Below are 25,448 nucleotides of genomic sequence, written 5' to 3'. Positions count from 1 at the left end.
GACTCCAGTGTCCACATCGTTAATGAAGATGTTGAACAGTATGGGTCCAAGGACAGAGCCCTGGGGGACCCCACTGGTCACAGGACACCACGATGAGTGACTTCCATCAATTACTACCCTCTGGGTCCGACCCCGGAGCCAATTTTCCAGCCAGTGGATCGTGGGTGACCCAAGGCGACAATTGGCCAGTTTCTCCAAGAGACGATCATGGAACACCAGATCGAAGGCTTTTTTGAAGTCAAGATATATGACATCAATCTTATCTCCCTTGTCCAGGTGATAGGTCACCTGGTCGTAGAAGGAAATGAGATTGGTCAAGCAAGACCTACCCGCAACAAACCCGTGCTGGCTATCCCTTAAGATGTTGGCGTCGGCCAGTCCATTAAGGATGGCCTCCTTAATAAACTTTTCTAAGATCTTCCCCGGGATAGAAGTCAGGCTGATGAGCCTATAGTTAGCAGGATCCACTTTCCTCCCTTTCTTGAAGATAGGCACCACGTTGGCCTTCTTCCAGTCTTCGGGCACTACACCAGAGCGCCAAGAGTTTTCAAAGATCCGCGCTAGAGGCTGGGCTATGATGCTCGCCAGCTCCTTGAGTACCCTGGGGTGAAGATTGTCAGGGCCGGCTGACTTGAAGGTATCCAGCTTCTCAAGATGTTCCTTCACAAAGTCAGCATTAATGGAGGGCAGGGGATCACCCTCACCCGGACTTCCCAGCCCTGTAGCAGGCACGGGCGTCCCATGGGGCTGATGAAAGACCGACGCAAAGTACCTTATACCAAAGGAAAGGGTGTAAGAGCCTGTTTGACAAAGAAGAGTGCTACCACTGTAACCTATAGTACAATCAGGAGTAGACCCCCCTGCTGGGCATACAAAGACTGATCATAAGCTGAATTGTTCCATTTCCATGCACCAGCTCAAGGTATATGTTATGATGACTTTGAGCTACAAGATCTTCCAGGCTTCTGAGGAGAAACAGGGACCATGAAGAAAAGAAAAGGGGACTGAGAGAATTACCACCCTTCACCATCTACCATTATCACAGAATTTTGAGGGTTGCATGACCTGCTATACATCTAGACAGTTTAAGTTAAGGAGGATGTCAGTGCTGTGAAAATGAAGAGCTCTCATAGTGAGCCTGATGGTATGAACTGGTGGCTGAGTTTCAGTGTTTGGTATAATGTGGCAGCAGAGGTTACATAGGTAGAAGGAATTTTTGAAATGACAACACCTATCAGAAGGTGCTCTCTGAAACTGTCTAGATGCTGACACTAAAGGGAAAGGATCCCAAAATAAATCTGTAGATTTTATTCAAGTACATGTATGTGTAACTTTTGTGAAAAGACAAGGAGGCAACAGCAGACAACTTGTGTCCTGTGGACCAATAAAACCATTTCTTGTTCCCATTTTTCAGTTGCATCTGTGACTCATGTTCTTTGCCATTTTAGGGTAGCATCAGGCTCTACCATTCACCCTATTTGCAGTTCTGAGAATATTTGTCAAAAGTAGAATACTACTGACAGTCACATTAAGGAAATAAGACAATAGGGTGACTAATGTCAGCTAAAACATTAGGTATATATGCTTCCTAAAACCTTTTAGAAAATGAGTGCTTGCAAGTCACCATCACTGGAGGAAAATTAATAAGCTTGAAATTTTTCAAACACTAGTAGCATCTTTTTGGACTAACCGAGATGGGGCTGGAGTGAGGGTTGCTAAGAGGTATCCAAACACATTTAGTTGGTAGTACCTTATGAGAAATTCTAAGACCTTGTATTGTATTCTACTATGTAGCACCTTATAATTTTGAAGTGTACATAAGTTTGATAGAGGTTGTAATGATAAAAAGGCTCACAATGGAAGGCACCTGAGGCAAGAGAATTGTTATAGCATGGGGTGGGCAATTACTTGGGCCTGCGAGCCACCTGGGCAGTTTCAGGAGCTGTCGTGGGCTAGTCTGCACCACTCCTCACAAAACCGTGGAGTCCACCCTGCGGCTCCTCACAGCCACCAGTGGCCAGCAGCAGCCTGCCCCAACCCACCCAGGACTTACCCTAGCCAGAGGAGTCCAGCTCCAGACCAGCCAGGACCCACGTGCACAACTTCAAACATGCTGAGCAGCAGTGCCAGCCAGGCACAAGCTGCTGCTGGGTGTGGGAGAAAAGTGCCCCCCCCCTTGCTGCTGCCAGAAACCTCGCCAGGCTGCCCTGTGGGTCCTCTCCACTGCTACTGCTGCCCTGCTGGGCACCCGCAGCAAGAAGGGGCCGGCAGCAGCGATGGGGTGAGGTCACTTCTCCCTTGTGCCCAGCAGCAGCTTCACCTGGCTGCTGCCACTCAACTGTAGGCAGATGGGCCCACAGGCCAGGGTTGTGTCAGTGCATGCATGTCCTGGCTGGTCTACTCCAGCAGGGGTGGGCTCAGTGTAGGCACAGGGCAGGCCAGGCCACGGCCGTACTTGCAGGTCCCAGCCAGTTTCCACGAGGCTGAGGCTGGAGTCCCTCTGTGGGCTGGATCTGGGCCATGGGCTGTATTTTGCCTACCCATTATTGCAGAAGAGTTTAAATTGTGCCCTTATTTCTTGTTTTGGGAGTTTCATCACCACAACACACAGTCCATGGGATATAGGGTTGGTCTCTTCTGCTCCAGGATCTTGTGTCAACCAACTACCCCAGCCTCACCTAGCATCTCCTCAGCTCTCTGTGCAGGAGTCCACTTTCCACTCCCCTCTTGTCCTAGCTCTGCAGTTGGAGAAGTCCGCAAGACCCTCCACTGAACCCTCATCTCAGCCTTGTGGCCTAGAAGCAGCCAAAGTTGCTGCTTGCACTCTTTTGTCCGCAAAGTTTCTAGCTCTGTAGCATAAGACAGTCAGTCAGTCCATCCTCTGTTTTTTTCTAGCTTCAGTTTTCTCTGGTCCTGACCGTCCAGCACAAACTCTACCATCTGCCACGTTTCCAGCTCTTCCAGGAGCTATCATTTCTCCCCTTGCCCCTCCGGGATCTTCTAGAGGTGTCTGGTTCATCCAGACTTTAGCATCTTTGAACAACTGTAGGATTTCTGTTCAGCTTATATTTGTAGATAAGGCGGCCTTCAGCACCACGGCAGGTGCCACCCCACGCTAGCGCGAGGGCCAAGGCAGGGTGCGGCCGGCAGGAGCACTGGCCCTTAAGGCCTCATCCAACAGTCCTCCAACGCTGGTTTCCAGCAAACAGGGCACATAAGAGCTGCTTCCTTCCCGCCACCGCGGCCACGATCTCTCCGCTCTGCGACGGGCCGAGGCTGGCCCAGGGGAGGAGCGGCCGCCTCCGCACGTGCGGCTCTGACCCGGGGTCGCTCGGGCGCGGGTCCGCCTCGCTCCATCCTCGTCCCTGGCGCGGCACGGCTCGGGCCGCCCGCCCTGCAACGGGCACAGGGAAACGGCGTGAGCTGCGAGCTCCTTCCCCAGCCAAGGGAAACCGCGCGCGGCAGCGGAGGGGAGCAGCGGGCCCAGGTCGAGCGGACGCGCCAGATGGCGCCACTGCAAGACGACCGGCGCGGCCTCCCGCCCCCACGCGGCGAGGCCTGCCCAGCGCGCCACAGCCCGGCCCCGGCTGCAGCCTCCAGAGTAACCGCAACCGGGATTGGCTTCTGCCCGCCGAGGGGCCATATTGGATGCGCTCCTCCCTCCCCTCACGCACCATTTTAGCAGCCGCTCGGCCGCTGCCCCCGGCCTGGCCCCGCCCCCCCCGGGGCAGTGCGCGGCGCCTCAGCGCCCGCCCCCCTTGCTCCTACCGTCCCCGCAGAATCGCCCCGTCAGCGGCCCCGGCCGCGCGGCCAATCAGCGCGGGGGTGACAAATATGCAAATCCGCCCCCCGGCCCGTCCCCTCGGGCTGGCGGGGGCCGCTAGGGTCGCGGCGGTGGCGGCGGCGCGGAGCGGGTAAAACTTCGCCAATCGGCCCACAGGCTCCGGCGGGCGGGGCGGGAGCGAGCGCCCCTCCCCCCACCCCGCCCCTCCCCCTCCTCCTCAGGCCTGTGCCGCCACCCGGTAAGTGCCGCCCTCGACGGTGGCTCCGCGCCGGGCGGGGGATTCCCCGGGGGGAGGGGAAGCCGCCACCGCCCACGTCTGCCGGGGCCGCCGGCGGCAGGGAGCTGTCAGCGGGGGGGCGGGCGCGCTCCCCACGCGGCTCCTCCTGCCGGCGCGGTAATGGCGAGGCCGGCGGTGAGTACGTGCGCTGGGAAGGGCAGCTCCCGGCGCAGGCCGCGCTCCGGGCCCGAGGCACCGGCCGGCCCCGGCTCCCTCCCACCAGGGCCTGCTTCCGCCCCTCGCCGCCTCAGCGGGCGGCGGGAGGTGCTTCCCCCCACGGCCCCGGGCGGCGGCGGCAGGGGGGAAGGGTGGGCGTGGGTCCCCGCCGGCGGGGCGGGGCGGGGCAGGGCAGGGAGGCCGCGGACGGGCCTTGGGGGTGTCGGCGACGAGGGGAGGAGAATGGAGACTGGCTCCGGGGTGGGCGGGGGCGAAGAGGCTGATTGTGGGGGATCGGGGGCAAACGAGGGCTTGGAGTTGGGGCCTGGCTAGCACACGTGTACCAGGCAGGGTGGGACCTGGCCCAGGGGCACACAGAAGGTGGAGAGGGTTTGGGACTGGCTGTGGGGCTGGTATATTCCTGGTGGGGGCCTGGAGACCTCTCTTCTTACTGGGCTGCACCCTTGGGGACCTGCAGCCTGGCTGCTGGTGCAGTGGTAGGGGTGGTATTTTTAGCCTGGCTTCCCTGATTGGGAAGAATGGATGTCAAGGTGCTTGTGGCTATTCTGATGTGGAAGCTTTGCGCCCGCTTCCTGCTGAGGCAAAAAGGGCTGCTGTGAACAGGGTGATGTGGAAGGGAAATCCCTTTATCCCAATTAAATATTTGGGGGCCAGGAATCAGGGAGGAGAGTGAGGCACATACCCCTGGCATGAAAGGTGAAATGAAGGCCTTCAGGCTTCATTTAAAGTTTCCACCTTCCTCACCAATTTTGCCGTACCAAAGACTTTCCCAAATCCATAGCAACCAGACAGTCTTCAGATACAGACAAATCAGTTCTCTCATCTACAAGAGAAAACCAAGCCTCTTGAATTAGTAGGCCAGGCTGCTGGAGACAAAATAGGAGTCAAGCAGAAAAAGACATGAAGGGGTCTTGAATATAGTGTCAGAAACTGTATCAGTGAGAGCCAGGTCATCACCTCACTTGCCCCGTTTTTCTGAAGGTTTGTGGTTTTACTTTGGGAAGTAGTTGTTATGGGTGCATCTTCCTCTTAAGAAAAGTAGGGCTATCCATCATAAACGGTTTCTTCAGAGCCCCCTTCAGTTCAGTTTCTATGTCTTTTTTCAGTTCTAGGTCAGTCCAGAAACAGCCAGTTCAGGTTTGCTTGTTGTTAGACACAAGCATTATCCCACCTCCGTTCAGTTAATTTTACTTGTAGTTACACTGAGTTAATAAGAATGTTTGTATTTCATATGTGGAATACCTTCTATTTTAGCATCTTTGAACAATTGTAGGATTTCTGTTCAGCTTATATTTGTAGATAAAAAGGCATTTGGTGCCATTTTCTTCAAGGTTCCTTTAGAATGTTAAATTACTTAATCTAAGTCAAATAGTGGTAACTTCTTAGGATAGTGGGTGACATAATATCCTTCCTTTTTTCAGATAGCCATATGGTTCCTACCCAAAAAGAGGTGCTGATGTGTTGTTTCTGCTTGCAGGCATGTTGCTGGTCTTTTGGTGGCTGCTGCATACCTGCCCAATACGGCTTTAGAATACCAGTAACTTAAGTAATTCTAAGTGAAAAATGTGAGGAACAACAAAAAAAAAAGATTTTGTTATTGCATGATAAATCAACTATAGAAATACATTTTTTAAACAGTCACTGTAATTAAGGCTCTAACAGGGGCCCTGTAGGCTTGCTAGAGCCCATTTCAGGCGTTTTTCAGTGCAGGCTGTCTCCCATGCCTCTGGTTGAGGGAGCCCGTCATGGAGCTGATTGCCATTGACCAGCAGCACACAGGCTGTTGCCTATGCCTGCTGCCCCTAGGGCAGGGGTACTTACCTGCTCTGCTCTAATCAGGGCTTTTAAACTCCCCACCAAAGTAGGGAATTGAACAACCTGATTGGTTGAGCCCTGGCAGAGGCTTAGCCTGTATTAGGCTGCCCTTGGAAACACGTGGGCTTCCACAGTGTTTCTGGGGCTCTGCTGCCTTTCTTTGTCATGCTTCAGGTAAGTTTTAACTTTTTTTCCTGCCCTCCTTCTCCCCTGTGGTTTCAGGCCATTTCTGGCCAAATCACAATTTTCCAGGGCTTCAAGGGAAACACTAAATTTGGGGCTTTCCCCTGAAATCCCCTGAAGCCCAAATTACAGCGGTCCCTACTTATAAAGACATAAGGAATTGGTTCTTGTGGGTAAAGAGAGCCTGGTTATTCAAAGAGGCTGCAGCTGCTCAGCATCCATTGAGTTAACTTTATTTGTTGGTGTTGAATGCTTCACAGCATAGGCCAGAAAGGAGGATTTAAGCTCATGGTGTAAAGATGGTGGTGTTAGTGGTGTTATCTATAAAAGGTTCTGACTTGGCTCGCTACTCGGGGACTATCGGAGTTTTAAAACAGACATTCCTTTGTATTCTTTCTGTAAGAGACAAGAGCCAGTGATTGAGATAGATTAAGGAGGAGATTGACACAGTTTTATTATACTGTTTTGTTCTTGTGACCTGAAGTAAGAATAGATGTATTTTAACCTCAGTGTGTTGTCAGTCTACCACTTGAGAGGTTGACAATTCTAATAATGCTCTATATTGTAGTGTCAGTTTGTTAATCACTTTAATATTTTGGTGCAAATTTCTTTGAATATAAACTGGAACTCTGAACTTCAAATATTTCAAAATAATTTTTAAAAATCAGCCAGATAATCCTGCATATAGATTATCAGGCAAGATTCCTTAAAATGTCCCAGCTCATAAATCAGGCTGTTGTGCCAAGTACATATTTAGCAAGGAGCATTACCTTATCCTGGTGTTCATCCAGAATTTATGAAAGAAAGCTGAAGCTGGAAGAATAGAATGGTTCTTGCCCAGGGACAGGCAAAATATGGCCCGCGAGCTGGATCTGGTCTGCCAGACAATTCCATCTGGCTGGCAGGGCCCCTCGGTGAGCCTTTTGTAAGCCCTGCCCTTGCTGCCTGTCTCCCGTCTGTAAGCTGGCACAGTCCTGCAGGAGGTGCACTTCTGGTTGCTAAGCAACAGCCTTCCCCCCCCCCCCCCCAATCCCAGCCTGGCCTGACCTGCGCCAGCCCTGAGCCAGGGGGCACCAGAGATGAGAAGCTGTGCCTGGCAGAGGCTTTTGCTGGTGAGTTCATGGCTGTTTTCAGCCTCCCTGCCTGCGAGACTGGGAATGCAGGTAAGGGCCCTGCGGGGCCACAGACTCCTGCTGGGGGAAAGGGATGGGAGCGTGGGGAGCCATGCACCATGGTGCAGGCTCGACTGGCCCTGCACGCTGCCTCCACGTGCAGCCAGGAACTGGAGTGGGAGTGCAGGAGCTGCATGCAGTGGGGCTAGGTAGGGCTGGCCCTGCTTGCTCCCACTACATACAGATACAGGGACTGGCACACTCCAGTGACCCTGAGGACTGCCCTCCCTCCACACACACACCCCTATATCCTCTCACACACCCCACCCCCATACCTCCAAACACACCCATATAGCCCCCACACACACTCCCACCCCTCTACCATAACCTCACAGTCCGCACACACACTCCCACCTCCTCACCATACCCCCAAAACACTCACACCGTCCCATAGCCCCCACACCCTTCCATACCTCTCCTCCCCCACACACCCCACCCACTATAACCACACTGCATATACACGTGCTCACTCCCCAACCACACCCCCATGTAACCCACTTACCCCCCCAATATACAAAAGTACGACTGTATTTTGAGCTATTATACAATTGTGTCTAGATACACTATGCAAGCACACAAATCGGGACACAATTTATTTTTTTAACAAAATTAAAATAAGTTATAGTAGATCTTTGATTATTTTAGTGTATGATTTGGGTTTTTTTTCTGGTTTCAAGTTGGCTCCCTCCTAAAAGGAGTACTTCCAGGGTAAGGGGGGGGTGGGGGGGGACTTCTGGTGGCAGAAGTTAGAGGTGGGACTTCCAGTCCCAAGGTGGCAACCAGGGAGTGGGGCACCCATCAAGTGGCAGGGCTACCCTTGTGGCCCTTGACAGCTCACCAAAAGTTAAGTGGCCCTCCAACCGAAATAACTGCCCACTCCTGTTCTTGCCTGATCTATCACCATAGATCAGAAGTGAGCAGACATCATTCTAACACTGCCCACAAACAATTCCCGGTAAATTTTTCCTGCCCTTCTTAAAATGTATAAGTGTTCTTATTCAGCTTAGTTTCCTTGTAATTGTAATCCTACCTGTCTAACGTGATTTAGTTAGGCTTTCTGGATAAGGTCTTCCTTCTCACCTGTTTCTAGTAGTTACTGTTATAGTTGGTCTTCCTTTTCCCCTTTACTCTCGCAGATTTAAATAGCATCATTTTTCTCCCTTTCTACCAATCTTCTACTTTATCAGGTTGGGGAGAAGGCACTCAACACCATGAAGGTTCAGAACTTGCATAAATGGATAAAGAATGAATTGGCCATTGTTCATTAGACCATGGTTCTACAACCTGACAGGTGGTGTTCCATTCTCACTTGCACTTTCTCCTTCAGTTAGAGAAAGTAATGAAGACTTTTCTTAGCCATCAGAGCCCTGGGATTTGATTTCTGTGGGGTACAGTAACTCCCAAAATGATTAGCTAGCTCTAATTCAGATATGGCTTGGAAGGGCTACTAATCCTTTTTTTGAGTGGCTAGCTCTTATAGATAAGAGAGAAATGATGAATGGCTGAACATAGCCCTTATTTTACTGTAAATGCTATGTATTTTATAAATTTTGCCAAAAATAAATAAAACATAAAGCTGTATTGCAATCTTGTGAGATCATGTCTTGGAGGAACTTCAATACTGGGAGTTGTTCAGAAGATTGAACTGTAAAATTAATGCGACTTTAAGAACAATGTCAAATGAAAATACTCTAGATATACTAACACAAGACACATATGCAATATATTCATATCAAGCCTTCTAAGTATTCAATTATATGGATATGTGTTTGGTTTGATATGCAGCTATGTTTTAATGTGAGTATTGTTCTCATGTAAAATGAGGCATTCAGGAGTGATTTTCCCCCTACCCTCCCCCCCTTTTTTTTAATGCTGCTTTGCCACTGTAGTTAGTCTGTAAGTCTAGAGATGGAGGAAAATGTGGTTCAAAATCAGTTTTTCACTCCGTTCTTGTTATCCTTAAAGAATTTGTCAGGAAAGAGACCTTGTGATAAAAATACTTTCAACAGTTGCTGAGTCTTCCAACTCAATTCAAACTGGCCACCAAGAAGATATCAGATATTAACATCTTTAATTACTGGTGTAAATTTAAGATTTGACTAAACTTTTAAAACAAAGTCTTGATAAACTGACATTTGGGGGGCAGTTCATATATTAATTTGGCTGTTTTAAAACCTGTAGTTACCTTATATTTAATTATCTTAAGTCAAAGAACAATTTTTGTGTTAGATAAATATCAGAATAATACCTCTGATTACCAAATTGGCTTCTTTTTGCAATGTCATGTTGGCTATTTTCACTTTTGTTACACACAAAGAATATATTTACTGAAAATTTAATGAACTTTTAAATATCTCTGAGAAGTTTTTCATAGTTCACAGTGTTTGGGGTCAGAAGGGACCTAAACAGATCATCAGTTCTGACCCCCTACCCCGGGCAGGAATGAGTGCAGGGTCATAACACCCCAGCCAAATATCTATCCAGCCTTCTCTTGGAGATCCCCAAGGTAGGAGAAAATATCACCTCCCTTGGGAGCCCATTCCGGAGCCTGGCAGCCCTAACTGTAAAGTAATGTCTCCTGATGTCCAGCCTGAACCTTCTGTCTAATAATTTATGGCCGTTGTTCCCAGTAACCCCCAGTGGTGCCCGGGGGAACAGCCTAACCCAATTCCTGCTGGTCTCCCCTGGTGAGTTTTTGTAAACAGCCACCAGATCCCCTCTCAGCCTTCTCTTGTGGAGGCTGAATAGAGTCATGCCCTTCAGCCTCTCTTCGTAGGGCCTGACCTGCTGCCCCTTGACCATGCGAGTGGCCCTCCTCTGGACCCTCTCAATGCTAGCCACATCCCTCTTGAAGTGCGGTGCCCAGAACAGGATGCAGTACTCCAACTGTTTTTCTTTAAACAGTAATATAAAAATACCATTTTAATAATGTGAATAACCCAAAGATGCAGTCTATTCTTAATATGAACTGAGACTGGATTTTCTTTTGCTTTCACTCTAGTAAATCAAGAGTCAATATTAAAAATAATGGAATTGTTCTGGTAACGAAACCAGTGAAAATGATAAGATAATTGGGGATAAATCCACATACAGGTTTCCCTCGATTTATGTGGGTTCTGTATGTTCAAATTCACTCTTATGTGATGACTCTTTTTATACCCGCTATATTCGGGTATAAAATTCGTTATATGTGAGGTAGATTCACTCCTATGTGATCAGCGTAGGCACCCCCCAGCAAGTAAGTCTGGGGGGAGGGGAAAGGGCTTTTGGGCCGGGGCCCCACTCACCCAGCCCCTGCTGCAGCTGCTCTGGGAGCGGTCAATGTCAGCAGCTGCTGGACTGCGCCGTGCCCTGAACCCCCTGAGGCTCCGCTTGGCCCCACTCATCCCAGCCCCTGGGCTGCACTGTGCCGTGGTGCAGGCAGGTGGTGTCAGCTGCTCCCAGGTCTGCTGCAGCAGGGGCTGGGGTGAGTGCAGGGAAGTGGAGGCCCGGGACACAGTACAGGTTGTTCCCACTTTTCTGGGGGTCAGTACTGTATGCAAGGTAAATTTGCTTTATGCGAGATACTGTATGCCTACAGAGGAAGGAGGCGGGGGAGGAGCATGATGTAGCCCGTTGGCCACTCCCAGGGCTGCAACAGGGAGCAATGCAGAGGGAACTGTCAGTGGGTGTGGTTCTTGCTGCTACATGCACCCTGGGAGGGTTGTGGGCTGAGGGGCTACATCGGGCTCTTCCTGGGGGGTGCCTGCCCCCGGATCTGCATGTAGGATGAGGGCAGGCTGCTGCTGCAGACTGAGACAAGTGGCAGCACCGGGCTCTTCCCGGCATTCAGTGGTGGTGCTGGGAGGGCAGGTGGGAGGTGGCAGGGGAGGGCTATGGTGAATTTTGGGGTGGCAGCAGCCCCCCTTGAATTGCTGCAGCCTGCCCTGAGCACTGGGAAGAGGCCAGTGCCGCTGCGAGCCCCAGCCTGCAGCGGCAGCCTGTTCTCATCCTACGTGCAGATCTGGGGGCATGCGTCCCCTGGGAAGAGCCCAACATAGACCCCAGCCTACAGCCCTCTCTGGGTGTGTGTAGCAGCAAGAGCTGCGCCCCCCTGTTCCGCGCTCCGTACCTACTGATAGTTCCGTCTGCTTTGCTCCCTGCTGCACCCCAGGAATGGCAGATGGGCTGTGCTGCACCCCTCCCCCCACCCCTTCCCTAGTCCCAGCCTTCCTCCCTCACTGCTGTGGGAATAGATCCCTATTTATTACTTTATAAACTGGGTTCCCTTTATGTAAATTTGATTTATGCACAGTTTTCTGGGAATGCATATACTACATAAAGCTAGGAAACCTGTAATGTTAATTTCTTAGCCTTTATATCTTGCCAAATTGTTACCATTTTTCAGAAGTTGTAATAAAATTCAGTCTGTAAACTAGATGTTTAAATTCTTGTGTGCAACAATTTTTTATTCTCATAAACTCTCGTGAACTAGCTAAGTGTTGTCCTCATTTTACTGATAGGTGGTTGTGAGACAGAGGTTCTGACAAAGGGTGTTGGTGTTAATATGGGATAAGAATATGCACTGGCTCTCCCCTGCTGTCCTCAGAGCACCACTACTAGAGAATTCAGAAAGGTATTCTGAATCTCTTGGAAGAAATAATTGCAAAACTTCTTGAAGTTGGTAGAATTTTAAGAGACCATCACTTTGAACTGGTTTCATTTTTAATTTAGGACAGGGTAACATGTTAGGAAGTATCACACTCCTCTTTTCTGAAATCTGTTGTTTGAGATCTATTTATGTCATCTCTGAAACTTATTTTATATGCTCTTTATAAGTTTATAGATTAAACTGTATATGAGTAAATACACTGAAGAAGGGATGGACTGTCACTTTGTACTTGTTCTGAACTACTTAGGGAGAACTGTTTAGAGGGAGTGTCTGTGGCATTGTAATCTGACCATGGCTTTTCAAGACATCAAGAACTGAAATTCTGTTTGTTTGTTTTCCTGAGTGTACACAGGAAATTATCCTTCCTTCCTTGCACAGGAAGACTATTCTTAAGTGTGGATAGTGTTTGGTACTGTCAGTCTGTGTTCAAATTGCCCTTACTCACCAGCAAAATAATTATGGCCTCTGCCTTGTCCTTCATTTGTATCTTCAAATCATAAAATTAACACTGCTCACAAAATCAATATGCTGCTTGGAGCCCAGAGCAGTTCACCAGGATACTCATAAGATTGGAATAAGAGTTCTTAAAAGTCAAAGTTAAAGTGTATTAGTGTAGTTATGTCATGGAAAGGGATTAGTACATTAATCTTAGTCCTGGGAGATGTATGACATAATCCAACTTTGAGATGCAAGTGAAAATAAGTGTTTCTTTTTGGGAGGTTTTGGTGAATATTTGTCCACATCACAGATTATAACCTACATGCTCAGGAAAGGTCCTAGGCTGCAGAAAGGGGGGTATTACAGGTCATATTTGAGCTGATGATGAATGATGATTTCAATATATCTGAAGTTTTAGTCTTTAATTTTTCAAGAGCACTATAATGGCCTTTTTTAATTTAAAGGTGTTTAGGGAATCTTGTGAAGCTCCATCTCCGCAATTGGACCTATTTTTATAAGCACTGAAAGCATACTTCGAACCACCCAATATTCCATTCTAAATACTGAGGGAGGGTAAGAGCAAATGCATATTTTGCTTCCTTTCCCAACTCAAACTGTTCCTAATTTTATAAAGGATATAGGTTTTCATGTGGCTGTAATCATTCTGCTCTACCAAGAAGAGCATGCTCTTCATAATGGCATATTGAGGCAAGGAAATAAAGATACTTGGTTAACCAGCAACAACAGTGAACCAGAATTCACTCCAGAGAGTCTGAATCTTGTCAGAATTCCTTAAAAAAAAATCATAGATTACTTTTGACTGCTCCAAATTTATATTGAGCAAAAGAAGCTAACGAAATTACATCTGTAGCTAGTACTTTTGCAAGAGAATTTTGAAACCTCTATATTTTTTTCCCCCATGCAAAACATTTGGGTTACTATATGTTCTTTTTCCAAAAATGCAATATGTAGAACTGTTTAACTAGTTTTATAATCTCAGTATATTAAAATTTAATTTTTTTGGATAGGCACAAAACATACTTGCTTTAATACTAGTGGTTGCAAAGAAATACTGAAACCCAGCAAAGCTTTGTACCCAGTTCAGATTAGTTTACTTGAAGTTGACTGCATGCCAAAATTGTGTTGTGTACAAGACACTTGGTCATAAATCTGTGGAACTAAATAGTACATATCTCATTTAGTTTTGTGGCTTCATGAATTTGGGGTGATATCCTACTTACCTGTGTCTGGAGCAAAGTCAGTAGTGCAACCAAACTGAAACAGTCTATTCTGCTGTATATAGATGTTAAAGAGTTTTTAAATAGTGATGCTTTAGAATGCTAGAAGCAGCATGTTGGGGATCCTGAGAATAATAGAGAGAGAGAGTGTGTGTGTGTGTGTGTGTGTGTGTGTGTGTACGTGTACACATGTCCATGTGCTACACATGGAGGGAGGCATCTCTTTTTATCTTATTTTAGAGTTGCTATGTTGCAAAGTACTATTAGGCTTGCTTGGCTCATGGTAGGTCATTCCTGGAATGTGTTCTGCCTGGGGTAAGCTAGTCCAAATTTGACTGACTTTTTCAGGTCTCTTTTTAGTTTGTTGTGGTAAAATATGGTCCATAATATTTATATAACTTATTGCTTCCATTCAGAATTTCAGGAAAAAAACATTGCTTTCTGCTAAGCCACAATGGTACTGAAATTCCTAAGTTGATTACAACTTATTGTAAGCTGATTAGAACCATGGCAAAGTAACTAAAAGATTATGTACAGTTAAAGGCGTCTGTTTTAAACTATGAAACTGGCTTGGAGCCCATGTTTTCTATGGCCTTGCTTAAGTGTTTGATTTTTCTGAACCTACTGACATAATTGTCAATGACCTTGTTTATACATGGAACGCTTTTAATTAGCCAAACTTTAAAAAACTAATGCATTGTATCTAGTTGATTTACACTTCTTGATATCTAGTATGTTTGTCGGCTTTTTTTACAAGATTCTTCACAAGGACAAGTATTCCACAGTTGTCTTCATAACTGAGGCTGATCAAACAAGTGTTCTCTGCGGCCTGAGGAATAGGATTCATCTGAAGTATTGAGACAGTACCCCTTTGAGGAAGAGTTTGATTGCCAGCTATGTTTCAGAAAGCCAAACACTTAATATATACACCAGATGGTAAGTTCAGTTAAATCAGTTTTCTGAATTGTGGATGTCTATTTGTAGACTTTTGGAGGTGAGGAAAGTATTTGATTTCAAAGTTATGGTTTATTTTTTCCAAAGGTAAATTAATTAATCTTTAAAGTAACTGCTAGTATTCTGTGAATTTCTGTGTTGTAAAACCTTAAATCTAGAAATTGGTTCATAAATATTATGAATAGGTTGTCCATTAATTATATCAAACGTGTAACTTTGAAAACCTTATCTATTTAGTAATACTTAGTAAACTGTAATGCGTGGGTTTTTGAGTTCATTGCTGGAAGATGAGAGAACTTGTAGTGTGAAAAATATCTGTTAACCCCATGCTACAGGAGTTTTGCTGGCTGCTGGTAGTGGACAGGAAAGACGATATTTTTACACTAGCCAATTGCCCGTCCAGAATGACAGGGGGAGGGGGCTGAGATGGAGTGTTGCCACCCAATGCCCCATGTTGTCGCTGTTCTGCTGGACTGCTGCAGTAGCCCTGATCTAGAGTGGCCTCTGCACCCTCTGCCCATTGCAGCAGTCTGGCAGTGGGGGATGCTGCCTGGATGTGATCTGCTGCCACCTGCGACAACATCCAGGCCCTTGGACCTGCACCCCATGTCTGTACATCTGCCAGACCTGGATGGGGACCACAGCCTCACGCCATCAGGCTGGGCCAGGTTTCCACATGCCTGGCTTGATGGCGTGTAGTGCTACATGTAGTGCTGAGAGCCCTGGGTGGTGGCAGGAATTGTTCCGGTCCTGTTTGAAGGCTCGTTCGTGCCAGTGGGTTGGTCTGGCTCTGTTTGCCCTGTGCAACCCCTGGGTCTCAGATGGTGCCGCACCAGCGCAGGGCTGTCCCTGCAGCGGGTTCTGAGTGCCTCGATGGACCAGGGGCTGTACACCATGGGGAGCTGGGGGAGAAGGCATGTGACAGCCCCTCCACAACTTCCTCCCTGTCCCTGTTTACAGGGAACAGAGCCTGGGTCCGAGCCACTGCTGCCAGTTTTGCCTTTCTTCTGTTTGCTGTAGCATGCTGAGGCAGTGTGCTGGAGCAGCAGGGGTGCATAGCAGGTATAGAGACGCTTCTTGGAGGACCCAGCCTCCAGTTACCTCCAGGAATGCTCCATGAGCATGTCCTGTACTGCTTTTCTCCAGGGTGTTTTCTTTTGATATTGTGATTTCCCAGTATCAAATTTAGAATCTGTGCTGCAAATAGGCAGTGCAGGGAACTTTTTTTTCCCTCTTCACCTGTTAGGGTACTGTTTGAAAGTAAGTAGAGAATGAGTTGTGTTTGGCTTTAAAAAATGGCATCTCAATATTGTGAAATTTGAAAAAATAAGAGGTTGGAAGGTTAGGGGTAAAACTGTAGCAATGTGCTTACAAGACCAATTTAAAGAAGGTCATGAAAAACAGTTCTCCAGGAAATTGAGGGCATGTATTTTAAATTATTATTTTTTTATTTTTTTTTTTTTACAGAGAAGTGACATGGGTAGAGTTGTCTATGAAAGTGTATAGAACTAGAACATACTGTATTTTATCACACACAACCTGCACCCTTTACTTCAGAGCCAGCTGGGAGAAATCAGAATGCCTGTTGTTGTATCTGAGGAAAAAGGCATCCCGAGGCATCCAGAAATTTTGGTGGACGAGTGGCAAAGTTAATTACTACAGCTCTTGGAGCCATGCCAACTTAAGACTGTCACCACTCCCTTCCCTGCCCCTGCCACAAATTTTCTGGACCCATGGGGAGCTTCTCCCCGACCATACTCTGGATTGGTCTGGCATGTAGAATTGGTGTGCAGCCAGACTTGGCATGCTGAATCCCACCCGGCACACAGCCCTGGATCTGGTGTGCCAGGCCTTACCCCATGTGCTGGCTCCGGAACTGTGGTCTGGGTCTGACCTGGGCATGACTTGTATTACCAGGCTCAGTGCATGGCTGTGGAGAGAGCACCTGAACCCAGACTTGGCACGTGGCTCCACAGCCAGTATGCAACTTCAGACCCGGCATGTGGTTTTGGACTCTGTGCACTAGGTCTAGTCTGGCCTGTGGCTCTACAGCCAGTGTTCAGGACTGGATTCAGCGTTTACCTTTATCAGAGATTTCCCACCCCCCTTCAGGCTCCCCTTCAAAATCAAGGTGTGTACTATATATAAGGGCATGCCGTATGTGAAAAATACAGTAAATGTGTGTTACCCATTTTTCTTTTTTCTTCTTTCCTTCCATGTTGAGGTTGGGAAATTATATGCTTTTTTTGTTTGTTTTTAGCTTTTTTGGGGTCTCTTTTTCTAGTACAATGTTCCTAGGAGTCTTGATGTCTTCCCTTTCCCTCAATATATATGTTTGCATACTTGCTGCCTTTTTAGTTTCTATGGGCTCCCCACTGTGTACAGTGGAGGCTAGGAACATGCCGTCCCAACCAAATGTAAACTCTCCCTCTGTCCCCTTTTCTCCCCCCTCAATAAACCATATTGCTTTAATATTTGTAAGTAGATCTGTCAAGCACTGGTGTGTAATCACAGTAGTTTTTCAGCAGTGGCCTTTATTTTCTGCAAAACAGTAGTACTGTTTTTCAGTGTACAAGTGTTGGCAAATTTAAACCTTGAAGCTAAAGAACAAATTTTATCCAAGGTCTTAGTCTGTATATTTGGCCATTTTAAAAGCTTTGGCACAACATCATAGTCCTTCTCCCCTTTACTTTTTCCCTCTTGCTAATTTAAGAAAATCCATTTTACTCATCTAAGATTAGTGAGTAGTTATAAATATGTAGCTATTTCTTTCAGTTTTAAATGTTAATTTCCAGTGTTGGAAAGTAATAGTGTCATAGAATTTACTTGGAGGTTGACTTATTTTAGGTGAATTAATTGCCTTGAAGTGTGTTGTGATGTAGTTTTTGTCACTGTGCTTTACCTTTCAGATCACTAGTCATTATGAGGTACCTTATCGGGGACAAAGTATCTCCTTAAGTTACTCCAATGCTTCATGAAGAATATATACTCTCCATTCATGGGTAAGGATGCCTTTGGTTTTGATTGGTTCTTTTTATTCAGATATTTTAGGGAATATTTTTACTGTATAAGAATACTTCTGTCTTTCCATAAATTATTTTTGAGATACACTTTGATTCACTAGACCATTGGTCATTGTGTCATCTGAGAGCGTATATTAAGTGTTAATAATTTCAGTCATTGGCAACTAATGCTTGTACACTTCAGGATTATTGTAATCTAAAGAAGCAAAACTAGTGTCATCATTCTCCTGCCTTATTCTTGGTGATCTTAGAGGAAAAGGAGCAGAATGACTGCATTTATGTAATTATCTAACTTCTTATTCTCTAAGTTGAGGTTACAGTGTAGAGCTCTCGGGGGAAAGAGTCTCTGCGTCTTTGAGACGCACCTTTTTGGGAAAGATTGTGAATACTATGAGCTTGTTTTTAATTTTTCTTTTACTATTATGAGAGATCTGGCATTGAATACATCGGCATCTGAAACATACTACATACACTTTTATTAGCTGTTTAAGCAATACATGCCAACTGCCATTTAAAAAAAACAAACAAAATTGTTTTGAGAAATTGAGACTTTTCCACGAGGTTGGCAGCACTACTTGAATGTTGTATTTATCTAAATAAGTATTCAAGTTCTATTTATCCTCTGTTTTCATGCATAAGGAAATGATTGTGCTACTGTGAATTAAAATCTAAAATAATTTTGGTATAATATAAAGACATTATTGGCAACTTCATAAAGTTGAATGGAGCTTTGCACGTAATTAGTGGTTGACTCTTTTTATATTGATGTATGAAATGTAGTGCATCCTCCCCAAAATTTCTGCGCTTTGTAAACAGATGTAATTTTCTGAGACTTTACCAGGTCATAGCTTGAGTTGAAATTCATTTTTAAATGGGTGTTTTAAGAAATATAGCAAATGGTCATAAAGCTCTGATTGTACATGCTAGTATCTTCCCATGAGGAAATGTCCTCTTAAAATAATTGCTTGTTTTTCTCAGTGGAACGAAGAAGCTACAATGTTCTTAATAGAAAAGATAATGGATAATGCCTTTTTGGAAGCTATCATCTTTGCTGCTTAGCTGTCATTTGCTACAGATGACAACTATAGAAAATAGACTTTTCCCCCAGATGTCCATTTTTGTGTGTATATCTGTCCAATGAGAACTAGAAGAAACAAAACTTATGTTGTATGGCAGGTCTTAAGCCTAAGGTAATACAATTACCTATTGCCCCCCCCCCCCCCCCCCCCCAAAAAAAAAAAAACAAAACAAAAAACACACCCCTCTGAAAATCTCAAAGTTCTCTTCTTGACTATTGATAGCAATCCTTTAAATCTGGTACTGCCACTGTTACGCTAGCTTTCATTGCTGTCATCTTAGCTCATTGTGATAGAATTATTTTTTCTCAATTTAAATATTTCATAACACTTTTCAAGGATTGAATGAATTGAAGATTATTTTGCTCATCATAATACATTGGGAATTCCCTGCTAGAATGCTAATGGTGTACAAGTTCAAATTAAAGAAAATGTTTCAATAGTATCTTGCCCAGTGCATAGTCTAACTCTTATTTATGTTTTGAATTTTGTTGTTTTGTGACTGTCTTTCTGTCTACATACCTGCTTTGTTGCTTTCTGAATAATTTTAACTTTCTTTGCTCTAGCTATCTAGTTTTTTTTTCTTATAACATGGATATTATCATCTCAAATTTTGTTGTAAAAGTGATCATTGAGATCAGGAAGGAACTCTAATACTTTTTTTTTAATCTGCCTCTTCTGACATGGAGCTGTTGTTCATATACAGTATCTGAAAGTGATGTCATTATATCAGAATATTGGGTTGAATGTTTAATGTCAGCTTGCTCAAATAATAAGCCACCTTGTTAAGATGAAAAAAAAAAATCTATCGTGTCTCCAGAACTTACCTCAGCAGTCAGACATAACACTTATTCCTTGTTATAATTTGTATTTGTGTGCTATTGTCAATTAACTTTCTATTTCACTTTCAAAACCAGAAATTGGCATGTTTTTATTGTTATATATAAAATCAAATCTTTTTTTTCCTTTTCAGTGTCCGCTTTCTCTTTTCTATCTGTGTCTTTTATAGGTATCTGTGTTTTCTTGTATTGTATTCTACCTTATTTTCTCTCAGCCTTTTTTTGGGGGGGGGGGTGGGGGCTTAATTTTGATATTTACTGCCTTTTGGTCACAACGGTCATAAGCAGAGGGAAATTGACCTGATTTATAACCAGTTCTATTGCTAGCCAGGCAATTCTGTTTTATTGTATGTAGTAATACTAGTAACTAGGGGTTTTAAATATATTTTGTTATGCTTTACAGTAGTGGTCATCAACCAGTGGATTTCGATCCACTGGCAGATCTTGGAGCCTCTTAGAGTCAATCCAAGGCTGGGGTGGGTGCGCTGAGTGCCTGCGTGCATGCATGCGCACACCCCAGCCCAGCAGGTCAGTTCATGGGGGAGGGAGGGAGTAGGGGTTGGATCAAGGCCTCCGCAGTGAGGGACAGTGCTACAGAAGCAGGAGCAGGGGTAAATTGAGTGGGGTCCCGGCCAGGTGAGACTTACCTGCTGGCAGGGCATGCCTCCAAATAATTTTTCTCCCTTTGCCTTGATCTGCCCCCCACTTCCCTCCCCACAGACTTACCTGCTGGGTGGGGAGGGAAGAGGGGGGTGGCAGCAGCATATAGTAGATCTTGGGTTGCTTTTAAATGCCAAAGGCAATCTTCTTAAAATGGTTGGAGATCACTGCTTACAGGGACTTGACCTGATTAAAATTTAGGTACTTTGTTGAATGACCAGTGATTGAAACGTGAAGGAGTTGTCCCTATTTCTGACTCAGTCATGACTACAGAATTATTTTTTCCTCCTGCAAATTATTCAGGATGCTTCACAGGACAGAAGTCCTTGACTAACTAAGTCCTTGACTAACTAAGTCCTTGTCCCAGAAAATGTACGTATTACATTTTACCTGCAACAGCATGACTGAAGATCACAGATGGCATGGTGCCTTTTAGTTAAGGAAAGACAAAGTTAACTGCAAATAGTCTTATTTTTAGGAAAAAGGCAATAATTATTCTGTAAATGTTCATATTGATATACTCAAATAGCTTACCAGTTATCTGTTGGTGTCTACCCAACTCAAGGAGGCATCTGACCAATTTGGCAGGCAGATCAAAGGGCTGGCCGCCATTTTTGCTAGCATATTGCAGGATGCCTGTGGCTGAGGGGCCCCTGTGGGCCCTGCCCCATTTTTGTGAGCTTGTGAAAGATGTCTGCCACCCCCATCCTTGTCTACTAATTGGCTGAGGGCTATCTGTCATGTGGCCCCTTCCCTTGCTACTGATTGGAGGGGTGGGGCCATGTGATGGACAGCCCTCTCATCCAGTCAGCAGTGAGGGGCAGGGACAGCAGCCATCCTGGACTCTCCTTCATGCTGGCAGCCCCCCTTTTCCTGCCTCCCTCCTGTGAGCCAGCATTTTATTTTTGGTAAGATTTTTTTCTTTCGTGGATTTTGCCAGCCTTGCACAATTTCATGGGCAGTGCCTGATTTTTTTTACGATTTTTTTTTCACTAAATAGCAATTGCAGTAGTTCTATAATTATACAAAATAGCAACGCTGGTCAGTTTTGCTATGGAGGTAAACTTGGAGATGCTGAATTTGAGATTACAAGTGAGAGAAACCAAATAAGAGCAGAAAAAAATTGCTTAATATACTTGTAGTTCATTGTCCAACTTTAGCCCAGCCATGCAGTTGGTTAAGAAAAAGGTATTGCCCACAAAAATTCTTGTCTCTAGTGAATTGCTCATAACTAATTGAAAATTTTATGGAGATATTTTAAGATTAATTTGGAATGAATATTAATTTTAATAGAAGAGGTGTATGATTTCTGTTAGAACCATTGAGAAATCACGAATATATCCAATTAATTGTGTTAAGCAAAATAGATAAGGCATCTTAGATGTGATTTGGTGAGGTTTTAAGAACCTCTTAACAAGAGTTAATTCATATTGAGTAGTCACTGATTTGTACCATGGGTGTGAGGATTTCACTTTTCTGTCTCCATGCAGGCACTGTATTAACATTTTTTTTATGTCAGAAAATAAACTTGTGGAAGAAACTTGTCATGTGCAATTTCTAATCATGTTGTTAACTTGAGGGAGGAGAGTATAGAATCTAATGCACAAATACTGAAGAAGTTAAAACTGGTAGTTTACAGAGGAGTGTATAGTGTGGTCAGCTTTGCGGCTTGTTACTTGTTTTTCCTATGCTAAAAGACAGGAGGATTAAGATTCTAGAACAGAGGATACTTAAAATAACCAGCAGATTGTTTTTGCAAATATTTTACACAGACTCTAGATCACTTTGGTTCCAAATTACATTATTGCATATCTGGCATGGGCAGTACTAGGGAGTTGTAAGCAAACTCTGCCTTCAAGGGGGCATATTGTTTAAGCATTCAAGTGGTTAACAATAAGGATAGAGAACATCAGAACTCTGGGGGAATAATTGTATTTAACATGTTTATGCAAGTCAGTTCTTTGAAATCTGAAGGTATTTATAAGAGCTATATACTAGGGCTGTGCAAAGCTTCAGTCACGGATTCGATTTGGCAGAGATTTGGCCTGATTCAGCAGCTGAATCAAATCAGAAGACCCTTAATCTCTCTGAATCGAAATGTATGGCATAGCCTAAAGAAGGGGTCTCTGAATCAAATCAGAAGGCCCTTTAATTTCTCTGAATCGAATCAGAACCCTCCGAATTGATTCGGATTGATTGGATGATTTAGACATAGAAAAAGCATTTAATCTATGTCTACATCCCTCAAGGTCCTAGGTGGCTCATGAACACTGAGATGGTGGGGCGGATGGAGCATCTGTCCCAGAGGAGCGGAGGGTTCCCAGGGCACTCGGCGGTGGACCTAGAAGGGGACCAGAAGCACTTCCAGTCTACTTCCTGGTCTGCCGCGGAGCATGCGGGGGACCGTCCCCCGGGCTCGGCAGCTGGTGCCTCCTGGGTCTGGGGTGGTACCTGAGGTCCCCCTACCACCATTTGCTGATCCAGGGCTCCCATGCGCTCAGAAGTGATCCGCTAAGGACCCTTCCAACCCTACATCTATGAACCTATGGGATAGTGATCTGAATCAACTAATCAAATCACTGTCCCCCGATTTGGGCTGAATCTGAATTGAATATGGCTCGTTTCGTGCACCACTACTATGGGTACCACTTATTACACAATTTTATACTTTGTTCTTATCTCTTGTATGCATGATGCTCATCTGTAAGCAGTGGGCTTCACTCCCCCCCCCCTTAATTTTTTCCCTTAATTTTTTCCAATGATAATCAGAAATGTGATGAATATACTGTTGTATAAATCTGTCCCATTTGTAATGAGTAGCTGCTTAATTAAAATGCAGCAAAATAGGTCTGTTTCCCTTCCCCTTCAGTATTTATTGTAACTTGACTATATGTTCTGCTGAAATTTCTCCCTTAGGAATATTGCAGACATACTACAATAAATGCATGGTATGGGACATCTGACCCAAATAATCTTAGACTTTTTATCACAAATAAGTTAAGAGAAATGTGACTCTTTATAACAAGTCATTGTAAAAGAATGCAAGCTGCCTTTCTGTTATAAGCATAATTGATTTTAAAACTTAACATCGAACAAACTTCCCTTTATTTTCTTCAACAGCAAAACTCATTAAAATGGTAAATAAGAGTATATTGCTAAGCAGGTCTTTGGAGGCACAAATATTTCCACTTCTGCTTCCTTTTCCCTTCACATTTAATTGTATTCTGAAGATATGCTAATCTTTGTAAACTATTTATCTTGTTTAACTTCTGTTTGGGGCCATGGGATTATAGGGTTTATATGTATGGCATAGCCTAAAGAAGGGGTGTCAAAGATATGGCCTGCAAGCCACATCTGACCTGTAGAGCCTTATCTTTGGTCCCATAGTATTGCCCATAGGTCTTGGACTGGACCTGGTATGGTGCATACAGCACATGCCTGGACTGGCCCTGTGTGTTGGATTAGGCCAGATCTGGTATGTGTACTGCACACAGTGCAAACAGGACCAGTCTGCCAGTCCAGTTTGGCTTACTGACTGGCCCAATGCTACTCTAGCCCCTGGCCTAAAGTGATGGACCAACTAAAAATAAAGAAATAATTGAGACATAGGAGCTGTGTGTTGTTTTTTTTTAATCATCTTTTAAGTAGCAAAAATGTGGTTCAATCTTAATATTGATTCAATTGGTAGAAAATAGCTATGTATTTGAAAATTTACAAGAAGACCAATACACAACCCAGTAAATTCAAATAGTCTTTCTGGATTAATTCCCATGATGAGAAAATATGTAATGTGTAAAATCATTTAAAAACTAAATTGCAGAATACCTGCTTCTTCTGCATTCTGTTTGTTTAGTTTGCTAGCTTTTTTTAAGGGGTTTGTACAATAATGATACCTTTCTTACTTTTCATCATAAATTGACGAGTCAAGCCCATTAACTAGCATTAGATTAAGTTAGAGAATAGTTTATATTATTTCTAGCAGTTTAGGACCTTTGAAAAAGTCTAACTTCTATGACAAGCAGCACTTGGACAGTTTGGAATTGATGGGGGGGGAACTCCTTATTTCTCTTTCTCTTTTTTTTTCTATGACTATTTTTAATATACTGCATGTTTGGTACAAATCACTATTCAGACTTCTCTGATACCTAGATAGATAGATCAACTGCTATCCAGGCATACAATGCTATCCAGAATAAAATGTTTTCAGATTTAGAATGTCTGTCTTTAGGATAGAGTTATAATGCATGGTGTCCAGGGGTCATGTGCAGGGGAATCAACCATCAAAAGAATGCCCTTTGAGGGGGAACATGGCTGACTGTAAGATTTCAGATCATTTAGAGCAAGGCTATACAACTTCTAAGCAGCTGGGAGGCTTATGCTGTGCTGGCCACACAACTTGGGCTCCATGCTGTGGGGGCCACATCAGTGGAGGCCAGGAACTACAGGCCTGGGTGTTGTGCCCCACTCCCTGTCTACCACTGCATCATGTGTCTGTGCACATTCCTCCTGACTGATGACCCGCACAGTTCTGGTCTCGCTTTTGGCTTCCAGGGCCTGACTCTGCACCACTATGCCCCCCAAAAGCAGAAAGAATGTGAAAGTGGAAGGAGGAACCTAGAGACTCTGGTTGTTGTTGCAGCCTGATTTGGTGGGGGAGTCTAGCAGCTGGACAGGAACCTAGGGACCACAACTTAAACCTTTGTGGGCCATCAGTTGGACAGCCCTGATTTAGAGCAAGGGTTTCAAACATGGCTTGTAGAAGGAATGTCATTTTACCCGTGGGCCTCCTAGAGGGGCTAGGAATTTGGGGGCAGAGTGAGCAGTGGCACATCCAAACCCCCAGGTACAGTGCCCCATTGGGGAATGTGTTGGCAGTGGGGGTGAGCAATAGCTGCATTAACCCCTATGGCACCCTGACCCTGCGTCTGGATCTGACCCCTCTGGTGTGGATCCAAGCCCAAAGGCCAGGTAAATTTGATACTCTTGATCTAAAGTATCACATAGATATCTATATATGCTCTTTTCATGAGCTTTGTGAATATTGTTTTATTTATCAGTGAACACTAGCCAGTTCTATGCACAGGCTTGGTTGGTTTTTTCTTTGATGTTTTCAAGCACTCTTTCCACATGAACATAAGATTTGCCATTTACTGAGTCAGAC

General features: G+C 44.9%; 1 protein-coding gene and 1 long non-coding RNA gene across 8 annotated transcripts in view; one reads left to right on the top strand and one right to left on the bottom strand.

The window, feature by feature from the left end:
• Positions 1–1,293: 1,293 nt before the first annotated feature.
• Positions 1,294–3,848, bottom strand: LOC109285689 (uncharacterized). Its single transcript, XR_002093505.2, has 2 exons — positions 3,769–3,848; positions 1,294–3,394 (listed from the first exon to the last, which is right to left on the bottom strand). It is a non-coding gene; the product is annotated as an uncharacterized LOC109285689 (long non-coding RNA).
• A 108-nt stretch (positions 3,849–3,956) lies between these two features.
• CHD9 (chromodomain helicase DNA binding protein 9) overlaps positions 3,957–25,448 on the top strand; it is a 216,340-nt gene continuing 194,848 nt past the window's right edge. For 6 of the 7 annotated variants that reach the window (XM_014603352.2, XM_014603349.2, XM_019497467.2 and 3 more), the window contains exons 1-3: positions 3,957–4,022; positions 14,493–14,671; positions 17,599–17,691. The gene's annotated coding sequence lies outside the window, so the exon portion shown is untranslated. Of the gene's footprint in view, positions 4,023–4,106; positions 4,197–14,492; positions 14,672–17,598; positions 17,692–25,448 lie in introns of those variants that run through there. The other variant, XM_014603347.3, reaches the window with a different exon arrangement.

Source organism: Alligator mississippiensis, chromosome 10 (assembly GCF_030867095.1).
Source record: "Alligator mississippiensis isolate rAllMis1 chromosome 10, rAllMis1, whole genome shotgun sequence".
Taxonomy (NCBI): domain Eukaryota; kingdom Metazoa; phylum Chordata; order Crocodylia; family Alligatoridae; genus Alligator; species Alligator mississippiensis.
Note: the sequence above shows the minus strand (reverse complement) of the source record. Positions and strands in the feature narration are given on the sequence as shown.